The sequence below is a fragment of the Pteronotus mesoamericanus genome, unplaced genomic scaffold, assembly GCF_021234165.1.
Source record: "Pteronotus mesoamericanus isolate MK-2021 breed Mesoamerican mustached bat unplaced genomic scaffold, CSHL_Meso_final scaffold_54, whole genome shotgun sequence".
NCBI classification, from domain to species: domain Eukaryota; kingdom Metazoa; phylum Chordata; class Mammalia; order Chiroptera; family Mormoopidae; genus Pteronotus; species Pteronotus mesoamericanus.
The window spans coordinates 16,819,940-16,837,017 of NW_026555321.1; the positions used below are offsets into that span (position 1 = coordinate 16,819,940).

Genomic DNA, 17,078 nt, shown 5'->3' on the forward strand with positions numbered 1-17,078 from the left:
TGTTGTCTTAAAAGTGATATATTGCTTCTTCATTATCAATTTTGACATTTTTAAGTATCTGAGAAAAAGAAATTTTCTCTCCATTTTCCATAGTACCTTTCAATGATGATTTTGTAACATATTCTTCAGTTGTTGAAAGGTGTATAGTACAAAAACCCTGTTCTTAGAAGGTAACTGGCTTTTAAGTGTAGATTAGCAGGGAAAGTGTTACAGACAAATTATTTTTAAAATTTCATTTTTAGAAACAAGTCCAAAAAAAAAACTCCTTTGTAAACTTGCCACTTTTTTTTTCTATAGGTATGTCTTTTATTTAGCTTTTAATAACTTGTAATTTAAGATCACAGTTATTAGGTGTATTTCTTCATTTTATATATTGCTCCCAGATGCTACAGTATTAGTTTTTATCACTGCATATTTTATGAAATGTCAGCCTTCTGTTGGCTCTTCGCGCAGCATTGTTAGTGATCAAGACACAACATAAAGGAGAGGAGTCTAAACAGTTGGCTTATCTTTGTCCTTCACTGTGACAAAAATTCTATAAAATTGCTTTATTATAAAACATCAAAGGTATCATCTAACATTCAATTAAAAGGTAAATGTCATTGTTTTTTAGCAAAATAACATTTAAAATGTTTAATATAGAGAAACCTAGTTCAAGAGAAATAATTTCTAATTTTGCTAAGTTTTCCTTGGTAAGGAATGAGGATATTAGTTATTGGTAACGTTGTAAAATTTTGCTAAATGACATTGCTGTGCCCAGGAAGAGCCACATAATTTTGACAACACAAAAGGTCACTCACTTTAAACTCTCAATTTTGTTCCTCAAAATACATAAGTGGTTATTAGCTTTAGTATGTGCATTGTTTAAGTTGTATATGATCTAGTTTACTATTTTCTTGAATTGACTTACTTTGTAGTTTAATATTTTATTATATAGATTTAAAAATTCTTTTTTCTGTAATTCCATGATTTCAATATCAAGCTAAAAATATAGAATGGGAAAAAATTTTTAAAGCCTGAAAGTAAATATGTAAGAATAAAACTCTTGAATGATTTTTATCAGCTGTTGTATATTCCCAGCACAGCAGCTGGTTTGATCAATTTTAGGTTTTGGGATGGTTTTATTAAAATAAGCTGCTGCTTTCAGTAAATCATTGAGAAAGATATTGGCTGTATCTATGTCTTTTTTGAGGGTGAGGACAGGGAAATAATAATTTCTTTTAGCAGCCTTGTAAGTCAGTAAAGTTGGATACCATTTCCGGCCACTATAGAAATCAGTGTGTTTCTGTGTTTTTGGTTTGGGCATTTGGGGATAGAAGTAGAATGAGGATTTAGACTAAAAGGTGATTTTGTACATGCACTTTTATGGCTATCTACAGAAAACTACTTGCTCTTTCTTTCTTTCTAAAATATTTTATTTATTTAATTTTAGAGAGAAGGGAAGGGAGGGAAAAATAGAGGGAGAGAAACATCAATGTGTGGTGGCCTCTCACGTGCCCTCTACTGGGGACCTGGCCCACAAGCAACCCAGGCATGTACCGTGCCTGGGAATTGAACCAGTGATCCTCTGTTTCGCAGGCTGGTGTACAATCCACTGAGCCACACCAGCCATAAAGGAGAGGAGTCTAAACAGTTTTCTAAACATTCCTTACCTACTTTCTAGAAAACTGCTATTTCTAAAGAAAAATAATTGTTAGCAGATAATAGTGATTTTAGTATCTTCTTTTTATTGTACACAGTTTCTATTTTTATAAATGAATGAAAACTTAATTGTTTTCCTGCAGGAGAATTAGAGCTTTGAAAAGCAGTTTGAAAGACATAGCTATTGGATACTTAACAAGGTAGGGGCCTCAACTTTTTGTCTTGAGGTTTCTGAAACCCTCACCCAAAGTGTAGTCCATAGTTCAGTAACATTAGTGTTACCTGAGAGCTTGCTAGAAATGCAGAATATGGGTCCCAACCCCATACCTACTCATTCAGAATCTTTTTATCACAATTCACCCTTAATTTGTATGCACATTAAAGTTTGAGAAGCATTGCTATAATGCTTTTCAGTCCAAACCTTTTGTTTGCCCTCTGTGTGTTTTGATTTTAGGAAGGTGATATTGGAATTGGTCATCTGCAGTTCAAGAGTTAGAGGTGACAATGGAAACTCATATCAGAATTTTAGTGGGACCCTGAAGTAAGTAGGTATTTAACCTAGAACTTGAAGGAATTTGGTTTTTATAATTGCAATTAGAATCAGTAACTACTTTGTATTATATGTGTGAAGCTTTGCTTGACCCTGCTAATGTGAAGCAGGTGGGTTCTTTTTGTTTTTAAGTGTCTTATCACAGTGCAAATACTCTGATGTTTTCACTTAGGTATAATGTAGTCAGCATTTCCAAAATATATTCATTGGTACACATTTTTCTCAGGGGATATTCTGAGTAAAAAGATCCCATGATCAAATAAGTTTGGAAAGTACTGTATAATTTGATTTCCTCTAGAAGAATCACAAGATACATTGATTTATAGTAAAAGATCTGACAACCTGATGTAGTTTAATTCAATTTAACATTTTCAAATTTAGTTGGCCGTAGCATCCTTTGCTAAAGACCATTATTATCTTTTGTTTTAGCATATGCACAAACTAGTTTCTTTCCAGTTTTTTATCTTTCTTAAACAAAATAAAAGATGAAGACAGCTTTTGAAATTGCATGATGTTATGCCACATAAACCATACTCTTCAGTATTGTCATTTTAAATGGAAAAAGGTATTGGTATGCTGAAGAAGATGAATGTGGCCAACATTTTTAGGGCTGGAATAACTGAGAAAGCATCTTTTAGAAAGTAAATGTTGGGTAGATCCCAGTCAGGTTCAGTAGATAAATGAAAGGGAAGGGAACTGAGCATCCTCATTTTTGCTAGAATGAAGAAAACCATGAGCAATGGAAAAAGTTCAACATTTCAGTTCAATAGAAGTTTACTGAAATCTCTAATATAAAATAAGCTATATACTTAGTCTCGGGCATACAATATTGAGAATGATACAGTTCTGCCCTCTCGTTGCTTTATTGGCGTGAGCATAGTACATCCTGGTCAATGTATGAGACTTAGAAGTCAGAACATAAGGTCTTAGGGGATTTGTAAAAAATAAAGTTGGCCAGAGTACTGTATGCTGGAGAGCCAGAGATAGGACACAGCTGTGGTCTAGGGGCCTGCAGTTAGGGGGAAAAGAGGAAAGGCAATTTAAGAATATAAGCTAGGGGACTTGACTTTGGGTGGTGAACATATAATATACAGATGGTATATTATAGAATTGTACACTTGAAACCTATATAATTGTATTAAGCAGTGTCACCCCAATAAATTCAATAAAATTTTTTTAAAAAAGGTAAGCTAGGGAAGACCAGACAACCTTGGCAATCCTAGAGCTAAAGGTATGGCTAAATCTAATACCTGAAATGCAGTATATTATGATAATTAAAACAGATGTTAGATTCTGGAATAAGACGGGCCTCCTGATTATGTGGTGAGCCCAGCCTCCTCGTCATGAGGCCTCATTCTCTTCAATTGTAACATGGGAATAATATGGTATGAAAAATAGCTAACAACAACAAAAATCCCCAAACTTCTAACTAGGAATAATTTCAAACTTTTGAAAGGGTTCTGAAAGTAAGAATTCTTTCCTCAGTTCTTCCACTGTTAACATTTTATCCCCTTTGCTTTATCTTTTTGCCACTTCCCCTTCATCTTTCACACAAACACATATGCACAAACATGCACACACTCTCACACAATTTTTTTTCTGAACCATTTGAACAGAGATTGCATTTATCCCTTGTTTCTTAAGAGTAGGGATATTCTCTTAATGATAGTACAATGGTGAGCTTCAGTGAATTTAACATTTGATATATTTATACCTATTCTTTCATCCATATTCCAAGTTTGTCGGATGAACCAATAATATTCTTTATAGTATTTTCTCTGTTCAGTAAGAATCCAGTCTAGGATCAGGTATTACATTTAGTTGTCATATCTTTGTAACCTTCTTTAATTTATGACATTGATATTTTTGAATAATACAGCCCTCAATTTGTCTTGTCTACCTGTCTATAATTCCCAGTTTGGGATTGTTTGCTGTATATTCATGACCAGATTAAGGTTATGTATTTTAACCATGAATACTACGTGAATGAGGTCGTGTCTTTCTCAGGATATCACATCTAGAGGCATATTGGTGATGATAATTTTGATCATTTGGTCAGTGTGTTTTCAGATTTCTCCATTGTCATGTTACACTTTTTCTTTTGCTGCCAATAAGCAGTCTTTGGGGAAACACATTAAGATAATACAAATACCCTGCTCCTTGTCAAAATTTCCTCCTAGATTTAGCATCTAGTGATGATTCTTGCCTGGTACAATTTTTCGATAGTGGTTGCAAGCTCCTGATTTTCCTATTCCAGCCTCCCTCTCAGTCGCTATAAGCAAAAGCCATTCTCTTTTGACTCATTGATTGATTTACTTATTCATTCAGTCATTTACCATTGGTATGAGCTTATAGGTATCTGTTCTTTTCAATGGTTTATAATTCATTGCTGTACTTTTTTGGTCCCCAGATTGTCCAGGTTTGGTTAGTAGTAGTACATGGTATTGGCCCATCACATTTTTTTAGTGTTTTCTTTCTTTCTGGAGAAACAAGTTGTCACAGGCTTATTTTTGATCTATGTGCCCCAGCTCTCAGCTACCATTTCTCTGAATAACACTGATTGTAGTATGGGAATGGTATTAGAGATCAAGATCTGGGACACTGGTGTGCTCAGTGCAGTTGGATTGTGCTCATCATGATGAGATCTTTGCTTTTAGGCCCTTTTAGAGATGACAGAGTCAGGAAATACAGTTATATTTTATACACACACATCTACATTGATACATAAATATCATTTATGTATATATATACATAATGCCTACATAATGATATATAATATCATTGATACATACTGATAAATACACACAATTTAGTAATCATTTCATACCAGTATCTCTATTCTAATCCATCTCCACAGAGTTCTCATCTTTCACCTTTCCATATTTATGTCCCTTCTTTCAAAGTGAGAACATTGGCTTTCAACAGCATTAACACACTATTTGTACAACTCAGTAATACATCTAAAACAGTTTCAGAATTGGTTCATTTTACCAGAACAACAAACAAGTCTTCCAAAAAGAGTTTAAGATTTGTTCCAAGTTCTCCCTCCTTACCCTACTTGATTTTGTGAATATATATAATCAAATGCTTTACTCATAATTACTTGGATTGCTTCTTTCTTTTTTAAGTGTGGATGTGATATTAATTTGAAATACAGTTGAATTCACTCCTTTTAGTTTTCTTTCAGCCTCTGTGTTTTCATCCCTTTTCATATCCTTGCTGATTTAATTTTTTTTGAATATGTAGAAAATGATCATTTACTTTCCCAAAAAAGTAAAATTGATGAAAAGACATATTCAGAAAAGTGTAACCCCTCCTCCCCTATTCCACCCTATCCTTTATAGGTAACCAACTTTATTGTTTTGTACTTCGACATTTTATAAAGATGATCAGATACATTTTCTTACTTTTTTCATATTTCCTCTGTCTTAGGAATGGTAGCGTCCTATACATGTTCTTTTGCAATTTGCTTTTTTTTTCACTTATCAGTATCTCTTGGAAATCACTCTTTATCAGTTTATAAAGATCTTTCTCATTTATTTCTACAAATGTTTACTACTTTATTGTGTGTATGTACTGTAGGTTATTCAACAGATCTCTTATGCTTGGGCATTTAAATAGTTTCCAGTATTTTGCAATTGCAAATAGGGCTGTGATATATAACCTTTTATATCTGTATTTTCATATTGTAACAGGTTTATTTTCAGGGTAAATTCCTAGAAGTAGGATTGCTGTTTAAGAGGGTAAATGCTTATGTAGTTTTATAGATATTGCTCAGTTTCCCAGCATGGGGTTGTATCATTTTCATTTCCACTAGTAATGTATGGGAGTGCCTGTTTCCGCACAGCCTTGCCAACAATATACTACAAAACTTCTGAGTTTTTTTCTGATAGATGAGAAATGGTATCTCAGTGTACATTTAATTTGCATTCATCCTATTATAAGTGGAGGTTAGTGTCTTTTTATATGTTTTAAGAGCCACTTTCTGTAGGATATTAGATGTTTTCCCCCCTCAGTTTTGAAAGTTTTGTTGCAATGTTAGCCATTTATCACTGATACATACTGCAAATGTTTTCTCCCAGTTTGTCATCTGTTTTTTGATTTTGCTTGTGGTGCTTTTTTTTGTGCGTGATGTAAAAGTTTTGTATTTGGATTTTAGTTCTAGAAAGAGTTTTCTTTTCTAAATTGCCAAGTTATAGGAAGAATTCAATGATTTTTTTTTAGTACCTGTATAGTTTCATTATTTACATTTAAATTTCCAATCCATTTGGAATTCATTTATGTGTACAGTATGAGAAAGACATCAGGTTTAATCTTTTTTTCTCCCCAGATGGCTATTTATTTGTCTTATGTTAAAAAGACCGTCCTGTACCAATGTTTTGTGATATCAGTTTAACATAGCTGAATCTATTTCTGAGATTTCTGTTCCATGTCATTGGTCTCTTAATTCATACAGTAATACCATACTGTTTAATTATAGTGGCGTTGTAGTATGTTTTAATGTCTATAGTATGTTTCAGTGAGGTTTTCCCCCCATATCTGTATTTTTTCAGCTTTTCCCAAACTTTTTTTCAGTATCAAATTGTCTAGCTCCAGAAAAAAGCTCATTAATATTTTTATTGAGCTCAAATCTCTAATTAAATTTGTAAAATTATGATATATTAATACTGAGATGTCTTAACCAAGGAGAAGGATTTTTTTTTTTTAGTGATTCAGGCCTACTTTTGTGTCTTTTAAGAGTGTTTATTTTTCTCTGTGTAGGCTTTGAATTGAAAGTTTCTGTTTACTCTAGAGTATTTAATTTTTTATAACTATTTTAAATTGGACCTTCTCATCCCTTATGTATGTATTCTATCTGGGTTTATTTGTGTACATAAGTGCTACTGATTTTCACATTTTCATTTATATCTTGATACCATTCTGGATTCTTTTGCTTTTTGAGTTTTAACATTTATTTTCCAGGTATTTTATCAGGTCACCTGCAGATAGTTTTAGTTATTCTTTTATAGTTCTTCTGCCTATAGTTTTTCTCTAATAATTTTGTTTTTTCATTTCCAATCCTTATTTTTTACACTTCTAATAGTTTTCTCTAGTCTGATTTCATTGACAAATATGTCCAGAAAAAGAAGTGGTAGTGGACATAGTGGGTGTCCTTGCCTTATTCCTGACCTTAGTAAGACTGGGTAATGCTACATCGAGAGCTGTCTGTGAGAGAAAAGAAAGAAGTGCATGAGATGATGAACTCGTTGAGGTGCTTTACAGACATTATGGTATTATCGTGTATAATTCTCTATAATACTTCTTTTCATAGCCAAATTTTTTGAAGGTGTTGCCTCTACCTGTCAGTGTTTCACCTTCATTTCCTTACCTCCCACTGTAACTTCTCAAACAACTCCACTCCAGTTTTTCCATTGTGAAAACTAAGGCCACCATTGAGACATCTGTACTAGTAAATCTGAGGGACTTTTTTCCCACCTTTATCTTATTTTCATATTTTTCTCCGTATCATTCAACAGTGCAGACAATGCTTTTTTTTAAATGCATTTTCCTCCCATAGCTTCTAAAAAAATCACATTTTTTTGGTTATTCCTTTTTAGTCTTCTAGTTCTTCTTTCTCTAATTGTCTTCTAACAGCATGTTTTAGGTCTTTAAAAATTCTGTTCTTTTTTCTTTTTAAACTCTATTAGCTTTCTAAGCAAACCTGTGGCTTAAGTTATCATCCATATTGCAGTTATTCTAAGAGTAACGTCTCTTGTCTACACCTGTCTTCTGAGATTAAGATCCACATGTGTAACTTCCTATCTTGTATCCATTTCTACTTTGAGATGTCTAAATCACTTTACAATGTGAGTTCAACCCTTCCTCTTAAATACCTCCGGTTTTATTTAAGTGACTGATACCATTATATATCTCATTTTATATGCTACAGATCTGAACACTGTTCTTGATTCTTCTTTTTCATGTATCACCTTGATCCACTGCATTGTTAGGTTCTGTTGACTTTATCTCTCCACTTCCTCCAGTTTTCTCAAGTTTGAAGGAAAGAGAAACCCTGTAATCCAGATGTTATATTTGGTAGAATATATAAAGTAGAGGCATACAACTAAGAGTAGGTGTAAACTTACAGCTCCATTGCTAAGAATACTGATTACAAGAGTAAGGAATTTGAGTGATCACTGGTTGCTTGGGTAAATGAGATGATCATATTCCTTTGCAGTACTTAGTAAGATTTGGATAAAGAAAAAAAAGGGAAAAAAAAGGGAAGGTACTGCAAATGGGAGACTAGTCAGGAAGATTGCCCTTTTATCAGCTTAGTTAAGAGGTATTAAGTGCTTATATTAGTGAATGACATTGCAGGATAAAAAGATACATTTGATATCACAATGTTTTTCATTATGATACGGCAACAGTGTGCATCTGAAGGCACAAAAGAGAAAATTATTGAAGATTCCAAAATTTCCTTACAAAGAGATACTAGTGGGCTGGAAAGTTTTGGGGAAAGATACTGAATTCTGTGTTTGATGTATTACTTCTAATAAGGTGCTGATACATACTGTCAGGTGGAGACATTTATGGAGTGATTGGAGATAGGGAGTAGGTTTCGTCTTCAGTGCTAACTCCATCTGATAGAATAGGGACTTTCTAGAGCAGTACTGAGAAGTCATTTGAGGCAATATCCAACCCATTGGCAATGTCTACTTTGGACATTATGTACATGCCAGTGTGGTCTAGTTCTTGGGATCCAGGCCAGGACTAGAGACACAGGGACAGAGGATGATGGTTGAAGGCAAATATTTGAATGAGACCGTTAAGCCAAAAGAAAAAAATAAAAGAAGGGTGGTGGTGGTGGAATAAAATGCTAAAGGAATCAGCCAAAGATAGATCTCGAAAAACTTTTGCGTGTTAATTAGGTAGCAGCATCAGAAAAAGGGTCAGAACTGATGGATGGGTCTATTGTTGAAAAGAGTTACAGAAACGAGGGAAAGAATTTTAGGAAGGAGATTCTGGTTATTAGGGCTACAGAGGAATCAGGAACTATACAGACTTGGGAAAGGGCAGTACGTTTGGACCATGGAGAGAACAATTTCAGGAATTTAAAAAGGCAGGAGTTAGGTAATAAGGGATTTGTATTTTGTATAGATAATGTTGAAGAAAGATGTCTCCTAAGAAAATTGGGAACAGTTTTTGAAGAGTTAAACAATTAAATAGTCAAGTAATACTAGTGTTTTGCTAGGCTTTGAAAAAGTTTGTAAATGTGAAGTAACTCAGTGATAATTTTAAAAAATTCATCATGGATTAGAATCTGATTTAGAAATAGAAAATGAAAAGTGTGGTTAAGTAGGCTATCCTAAATGGAGTGGTGTACGTAGGCAGTGGGAGCCCTCTGGAATCATGTATTAAAACATTCCAGATCTTCGCATGATACTTAGGTCTAGGAATCAAAATGCTGATGAAGCAAATGGTGAGGAATAAGTTCAGGAATACTGCTGAAGACAGCATGGCTGTCCAGGGACCTAGCAAAGTGCTCTTAGTTTTGGCAGTCACAAAGTAATAACTTCAAGTAAATTGGGCTATCTTTTGCTAAGGATAATGAGTTAGGACTCACTCTGATACAGAAAAACAATTATATATTGGAGACATTTTAGGGTATACCCAGAGATACTGGCCTACTCTGATGATCTGGCTCAAAAGAGCAAAAAATAAAAAAAATAAATAAAAAAAGATATTTTAGTTACAGAAGCAGTTCGGTGTAAGAATAAAATGCAATGAAAATGAGGCAGATCTGAGGAGGGGGCCACATTATCCCATTGTTATTAAACTCTAGCACTTAATAAATGTGTAGTTCTGGCCGGTGACTCCTAATGAAGACTTAACCATAGAAGACACAAAAAAGGAGAGAGATAATCATGTATCAGGGAAAGTAGGCATATTAAGTCAAAATTGGAAACTTTATTTTTGTATAGATGCAGCAAACTTTCCGAATGTTCTTATTAAATCCAATAAAGTGTGTATAGATCTTCTTGGGTGTCTTAAGTTGATTATCATATCTGAAAATATGACTTTGTTTCTTCCCTTTTAAAATTACTCTGCCTCTTATTTTATTTTATTTTACTCTTACTATGCTGCCTTGAAGTTTTAGTACAATCTTAAGTGAAAGTTATAGTGGACATCTGCATCTTACTCTTTTTTAAGGGGTTGTGCTTCTGATGTCTCATCACTTCATATTATATTTGGTATAGATTTTTTGGAAAAATTCATTTTATTCCCTTTATCATTTTAAGGTAGTTTTCTTTTAATAGTTAAAGTTTGTTTTTAACTTTTAAAATCATGAATGATGTTGAATATTATCAAAATATTTTTTTCTGAATCTAATGAAATCACATGATAGCTTTGCTACTAATGGTTTGCATAATATACAGTATTTTAATAACATAAAATCTCTAATAAACTTTGTAAACAGAAAGATTGTTAGCCTGTTCTCCAAGAAATGAACAGTCATCTTTCTCCTGGATACTGTAAGATCTGTTCTCAATCCATAAGTCATGTAGTGATTTCAGTTCTTTAGAAGTCCACGGGAATGAAACCAGGGACTAAGAAGGTTAGCTATGAATTTGCAAATGTACTCTAGTTTTTTTTTTACTTTTCCTTTAAGCTCAAATTTGGTTTCTTTTCCTTTTTTATCTCTGATAACTACAGGTTTCAGATACAAAAAAAAAATTATAGTTAGATACAGGTATATTAAGTTAATCAAAATGTGTACAGAAAGGTTGATAATGTGGATTCACATATATATAGAGTTTCACATAAAAGTATATGTCATGTTGGAGGGAAGCTATAAGGCAACATAGCTCAATATGTAAAATTTTAAATTGGATTAAATTTGTATTCCATTTTTATTCACTACCATATGTGCCTTTTTAAAATAGTGCACACTAGATGTTATTGAGAAAATATTTTAAATTGTAGTTTGTATTAACAGGTTATAATTATCTCAATCTAATGATAATCTTAACTTTCTTGCAAATAATAAAGGTTTAAAAAAGTATTACTTTAATAAATAATTACCTGGCTTTTTAGATCGCTTCTCTTCTCTGAGATATTACCTGTATATTACTTCCCAAAAAGATGTTCTGGAAAATGCCTGATTTAATTTTAATAGCAATAGCAGCTTTTACATGGTTAATCATTCTCTTCCTTAAAATTAAATTAACTGTTGGAGGGGAATTTGATTAAGCTATTTCTTCTTAGTTCTTCCCTCTTTTTTATTATCTTCTGCAGCATAGCCAGAGTAGGGATTAGCTGTTCTACCTGAGGCTAATCAAGATTAAAAATCAAGATTTTTCTTCAGGGCCAGTGTTATGACTTAGCTAGTTTTGAGTTATTTTTGATTGTTTTTGTTCACTGTAGGAATGACCCGTTTGTCAAAGTATATGCTTTCATTTTAACAGAAAGATTTTTAAAATGTCAGAGCTGAACGCTTATAAAAGTTTACTATTATAAAGTGATGCATTTGATTTCTCTTCTGAAGAATAGTCTGTCATATGTAATTATATTAAACATTTCTTTTTTTATTTTTTATTGTTGTTCAGTTAGTTTTCCCCATTATCCCATTACTCTCCTCCACCCTACCCACCCCCACCTGCCACATTGAGTCCCTCCTCCATTGTCTTTGTCCATGGTCCTTTATACCTGTTCCTTGACTTGACCCTTCCCCTTCTCCCCCCCATTGCTCCTCTCCCCCCACCTCTCTGGTTACTGTCAATTTGTTCTTTATTTCCACATCTCTGTTTCTGTTTTTGCTTGCTTGTTTGTTTTGTTGATTATGTTAAACATTTCTTATGCTAATTATTTTTATTTTAGTTGTATATTCCAGAAATTATTGTATAATAATTTTAATATAAATTAATTACTAATCATACTTTTCCTTATTAAAGTAATTTACCAGTCCTTTATTTTATTTTAGCATTAATTATAATATTCTTATGTCCATATATCATAGCCATAAAGATTTGAGTAAAATAATAGAATAAAAACACTTGTTGAAAATTAGTCTGCCCCTACTGCAGAGAAGACAGGAAGGAGGGCTGTAGGGTACTACTAATGGAGCAAAAGACCTATTGTTCTTGTGTTCTAGTCCAGCGATTTTCCACCTTTTTGACCTCATGGCACATTTGAACTAATTACTTAAATTTTGCAGCGTACCAAAAAATACATTTTTGCCAATCTGACCAAAAAATAGGTATAATTTTGATCATGTATACTGGACAGCTATTGTTGTGTTGGTTGTTGTCATTTTTTTATTTAACAATCTAAGGGAACAGAGGTCAGTGTCCATGATTAACTAGTCAGGTATTGCATGTTTTGAAATTTCTTGCGGCACACTGGTTGAAAATTACTGTTCTATTCTATGACAGTTTAGAAGAGAGAGCATAACAAGATAAACGTGCCTAGAACTACAGAGCAGGCTCATATGATTTACCATTTTTTTCAGACTGTAATGTAGTAGTCAATAATAATTTGGTGAATGATCTTTATCTTTGTGAGAAAAAGTCTATTCAGTATCATGGAACCATTTTTTATTACACATAGCATAAATATATTTATGTATTTCATTATGGGATATTAACAAAGTCCTTTTTTTCCTTAACTCATTGGAACTTCACAAGATGTGTCTGTTGCTATTGAGCATGTTAATATATATGTTAATATTTATTGTTATACTTCCCCAAAATGAAGCACACTTTCCTGATCATTAAATTACAGAAGTTGATAAAATGAACTCCCACATATTAGGAAATTTGTTTCCTACATGATCAAATTTTTTTACATGATCAAATTTTCTGTTTACTAAAAGACAATTTTTTTTTTCTTTTAAAACATTTGGTTCTGGTTTTTCTTTGTGCCCAAATTCTTCTGAACATAATTTAACATTTGTGGGATGATTAATGGTACTTTAAGTTCTAAAAATCAGAAGAGTTGAGTAGAATTCTAGTTGCTAAAAATGTCAGGTAAACTAGGCAATTTTAGTACATATAGTTCAGTACATTATTTATAATTGAGTTCAAGTATCAAGGTATAATGAGTCACTCGATCATGTGAAGACACCCTGATACTGTTAATTGTGTGAAGCTGGGAAGGCCAGCCCAAAAGCTCTGCTGCTTTGCAAAGAGTTTTTGCTGCAATGAGAAGTTTTGCTTAAGAAGAAAGATTATTTCAGAAGACAGCTTTACCAATCTAAAGAGTGTTGTTTTGGGCATGTGGAAGCCTGACACTAAGTTGAACTTAGAATGCCAAGGCTCTTAGCAATTAATAGAATAATATTATATTAAGTTGTTTCTAGGCATCTAATCTTGGCTAACTAATCCTCATAATAGACTACAAAGGGACGAAAGAGAGTAACCGTAGTCAAAAGAAAATGTACAACAGTGTTTTTCGGAACTTATTTAATTCTCATACTTGACAATTACAATGATTTACCAATCTATTTCCTAAAAATAATTGATTCATAATATGTACATGGTCAAATCTTAATGCCATATGAGCTTTGTTTTTTGGTCAGCATTATTCCTTTGTTGTAAGAGGTAGAAAAAGTGACTTAATCTGAAACTTAGTGCCCCATTTGAAATGTGTTTTGACTGAGGAGCTCCTTTAGGTGTTCAAACAAGTCTGGAAAGAGTGGCAAGTTCTTTGTAAGGAAAATCTGGAATTGCTTTCAGCAAATACTTTAATAAGCTCTTTGGAACTCTTTCCAGTTGGTTGTGTCAACTTTGGGGATGGGGTAGAGATAGGCCACAGACCTGGATTTTCTAGTTTTGCTTTCAATTATTCATAGTATGGTAATTTTATGTTTGTAGATTTCTTCTGGGATTTTTCTATATTCATTGCACAACTATACAAATGAAGCTCAGGACATATTTTGGTTTTGTCTGGCCAGCTTGCACACCGGCTTTAGGAATGTTTGAGAAGAAATGCCATTAAAAAATTCTGATTCTCAACTGTATATGTATGTATGGCCTATCAATATAATATATAGGAAACTGTCTAGGAATTGCTTAGACATTTTAATCTTAAAATAATGTCTATCACACTGACTGAAATACAGAGCTTGGCTAGGTATATTTTTAGAGAGAACTTTTTTCAGAATGAAAGTAAGTGAAGAGAAATTGATGTCTGAGCTCCATGAATCACAGATTTCACTGTTATGAACCTGTGGTTCATGGTTGTAGGGGACACAAACTTCACTTTAAAGCATAGGTTTCCAGGGTACTTCAGTGAGATGGAGGTAAAAGGATCACTTTAATTCACCACATGACTTTGACTTACATTACTCCTAGGTATACTTGAAGGCATTGTGATGTTGGGTAAAGGAGATCCATAGTTTAAATACCAGCGATTAGCTGTGTGGTATTAAATATGTTTAATTAACATGCCTATATTTCTTCATCTATGCAAGTGGGAATAATAATAGTAAGACTTTTTCATAGAGCTGTTACTGGGAAGTAAATAATATGACATTTTCTAAAAAACACAAAGATGAGCCTTACTTTTAGGACATCCTCCACCCACCCTCACTGCTGCCCTAAGTATCATGGGCTGATAGTGTAGTATCACCCAGACATGGCTCCCAGAGCAGCTGTTAAGTTTGAGAGTCCGCTTTACAGGTTGGACTTTAGATAAGACACTTCTGAATGTCTTCAGTGAACTAAAGTAGTATTTCAATGAGCATCTAGGCCATTGTTTAAAGCAGCAGCAACAATTTTAAATTAGGTAACCTAGTCTTTAGAGCTTTTTTTCCTTCCACTAGGATTACTCTGGGAGATGACTTAGCGTTCACTCAATTTAGGCAGTGAGTGGTTCAGTACGGAGGACTGGGAAGGATGTACTACTGAGTAGGGTTACCAGCCTTTTTAAGTGCTTTAGCAGCTTTCCTGAAATTGGTCCTTGTAGGATCCCGGCCATTAACCATGCGTTTACTGTCTCCTCCCTCTTCTGTTCAGCTGGATGAGAGAAATAACTATAAGATAAACACAAAAAACTTTGCGGATCATTTCTTAAAAGACTGACTTGGGTTGTTCGTTTTTTTTCAATCCTAAGAATCAGGTGCCTTATTTGGGCTTCTGCCTTTAAAGAGCAATCAATTGCTTCAGAGTTCTTGTTGAATTTCTACTATCCAAAATAAAAAAAAACACATTAATTTTTAAAAAGTTTTATTACCCAATTTGGTAATAAAACTAAAAGTTTTTGTATACTCTATTTATCTGATTTATGATTTTCTTCTTTTCATATCACCAATTTATAGTCTTTTAACCTCATAGAGCATTTTTCTTATGAGACTTTGAATATATGTTATTTTATACATTTTATTGCAATATGAAACCAGAGTAATAATTTTGCTTAGAATCTTTAAATATTTTAAAAGTGTTTTTGAAGAATACATTTAAGAAGTTATTGTTCTGAGTAGCAAAAGAATGACGTTAGTAATGTAAATTAATTCACTGCTGTTTTATTGAGGTAGTAGACAGAAAGCACTGACACTCCTGTGGTCTTCTTGTATTTATTTTGCTGGGGGCTTAGTTTGTTGGTATTCTTTTCTGACCCAGGCCTCCCATCCCCATCAGCTTGTTTTCTGTATCTGTTTATCTGTTTCTGTTTTGTTTTGTTTATTTATTTTTTTTTAGATTCCACATATATGTGAAACACCCAGTATTTGTCTTTCTCTGTCTGACTTATTTCACTTAGCATAATGTCCTATGGGCTCATCCGTTCATCTATTGAGGGACCACCTAGGTTGCTTCCATATCTTGGCTATTGCAAATAATGCTGCAGTGAACACAGGGGTGGATATATCTTTTCCAATTAGTGTTTTTGTTTTCTTCAGAGAAATGAGCAACTCAGAGTGGAATTGCTGGGTCATTTGGCAGCTCTATTTTTATTTTTTTGAGGAGTCTTCATCTTGTTCTCTATAGTGACTGCACCAATTTCCAATCCAACCAACCAATGGTTCCCTTTTCTTCACGTCCTTGCTAGTACTTGATGTTTGTCGGTTTTCTGATGCTAGCCATTCTGACAAGTGTGAGGTAGTATCTCATTGGGGTTTTAATCTGCATTTTCCTGATGACCATTGATGTTGAGCATCTTTTCATATGTTTGTTGCCATATATATGTCCTCTTTGGAGAAACGTTTCTCCAGTTCCTCTGCGCATTTTTTAATTGGATTTTTTTCACATTAATGGAGTGTTAGTATCAAATCTAAACAAGTAGCCTAGTGCAAAGCTTAATATTCAGCCTGATTCAGCCTATATATCTCTATATAGATATATATAGAGATATGTCTCTATATATATCTATATATCTATCTCAAAGTGAGATATGTGAATCATTGGCAACTATTTAAAGAGCCAATAGACATATGAAAAGATGCTCAATATCACTAATCATCAGAGAAATGAAAATTAAAACCACAATGAGATGCCACCTCATTGTTGCTATCAGAGTGACTATCATTAATAGATCAACAAACAGCAAGTTCTGGCGAGGATGTGGAGAAAAGGGAACCCTTTTGCACTGTCCATGGGGATGCAGATTGGTGCAGCCACTGTGGAAAGCAGAATGGAGATACTTCAAAATATTAAAAATCAATCTGCCTTTTGACCCAGCAGTCCCACTTATGAGAATCCGAAGGACTCCTAAACACTAATTCAAAATAACTTAAGCACCCCTGTGTTCATTGCAACGTTATCTACAATCGCCAAGAAATGAAAGCAGCCCAAGTGTCCATCAATAGATGAGTGGATAAAACAACTATGGGACATTTACACAACGGAATTCTACTCATCCATTATAAAAGAAGAACATTTTTGTGTGTGTGTTGATGGAGTGTTAGTAT

The 17,078-nt window shown here is 33.5% G+C and overlaps 1 protein-coding gene across 1 annotated transcript in view; it reads left to right on the forward strand.

Moving 5' to 3' along the window:
• The window catches only part of TBC1D5 (TBC1 domain family member 5), a 490,954-nt gene that overhangs the window by 87,194 nt on the left and 386,682 nt on the right, over positions 1-17,078 (forward strand). The window lies entirely within an intron of this gene.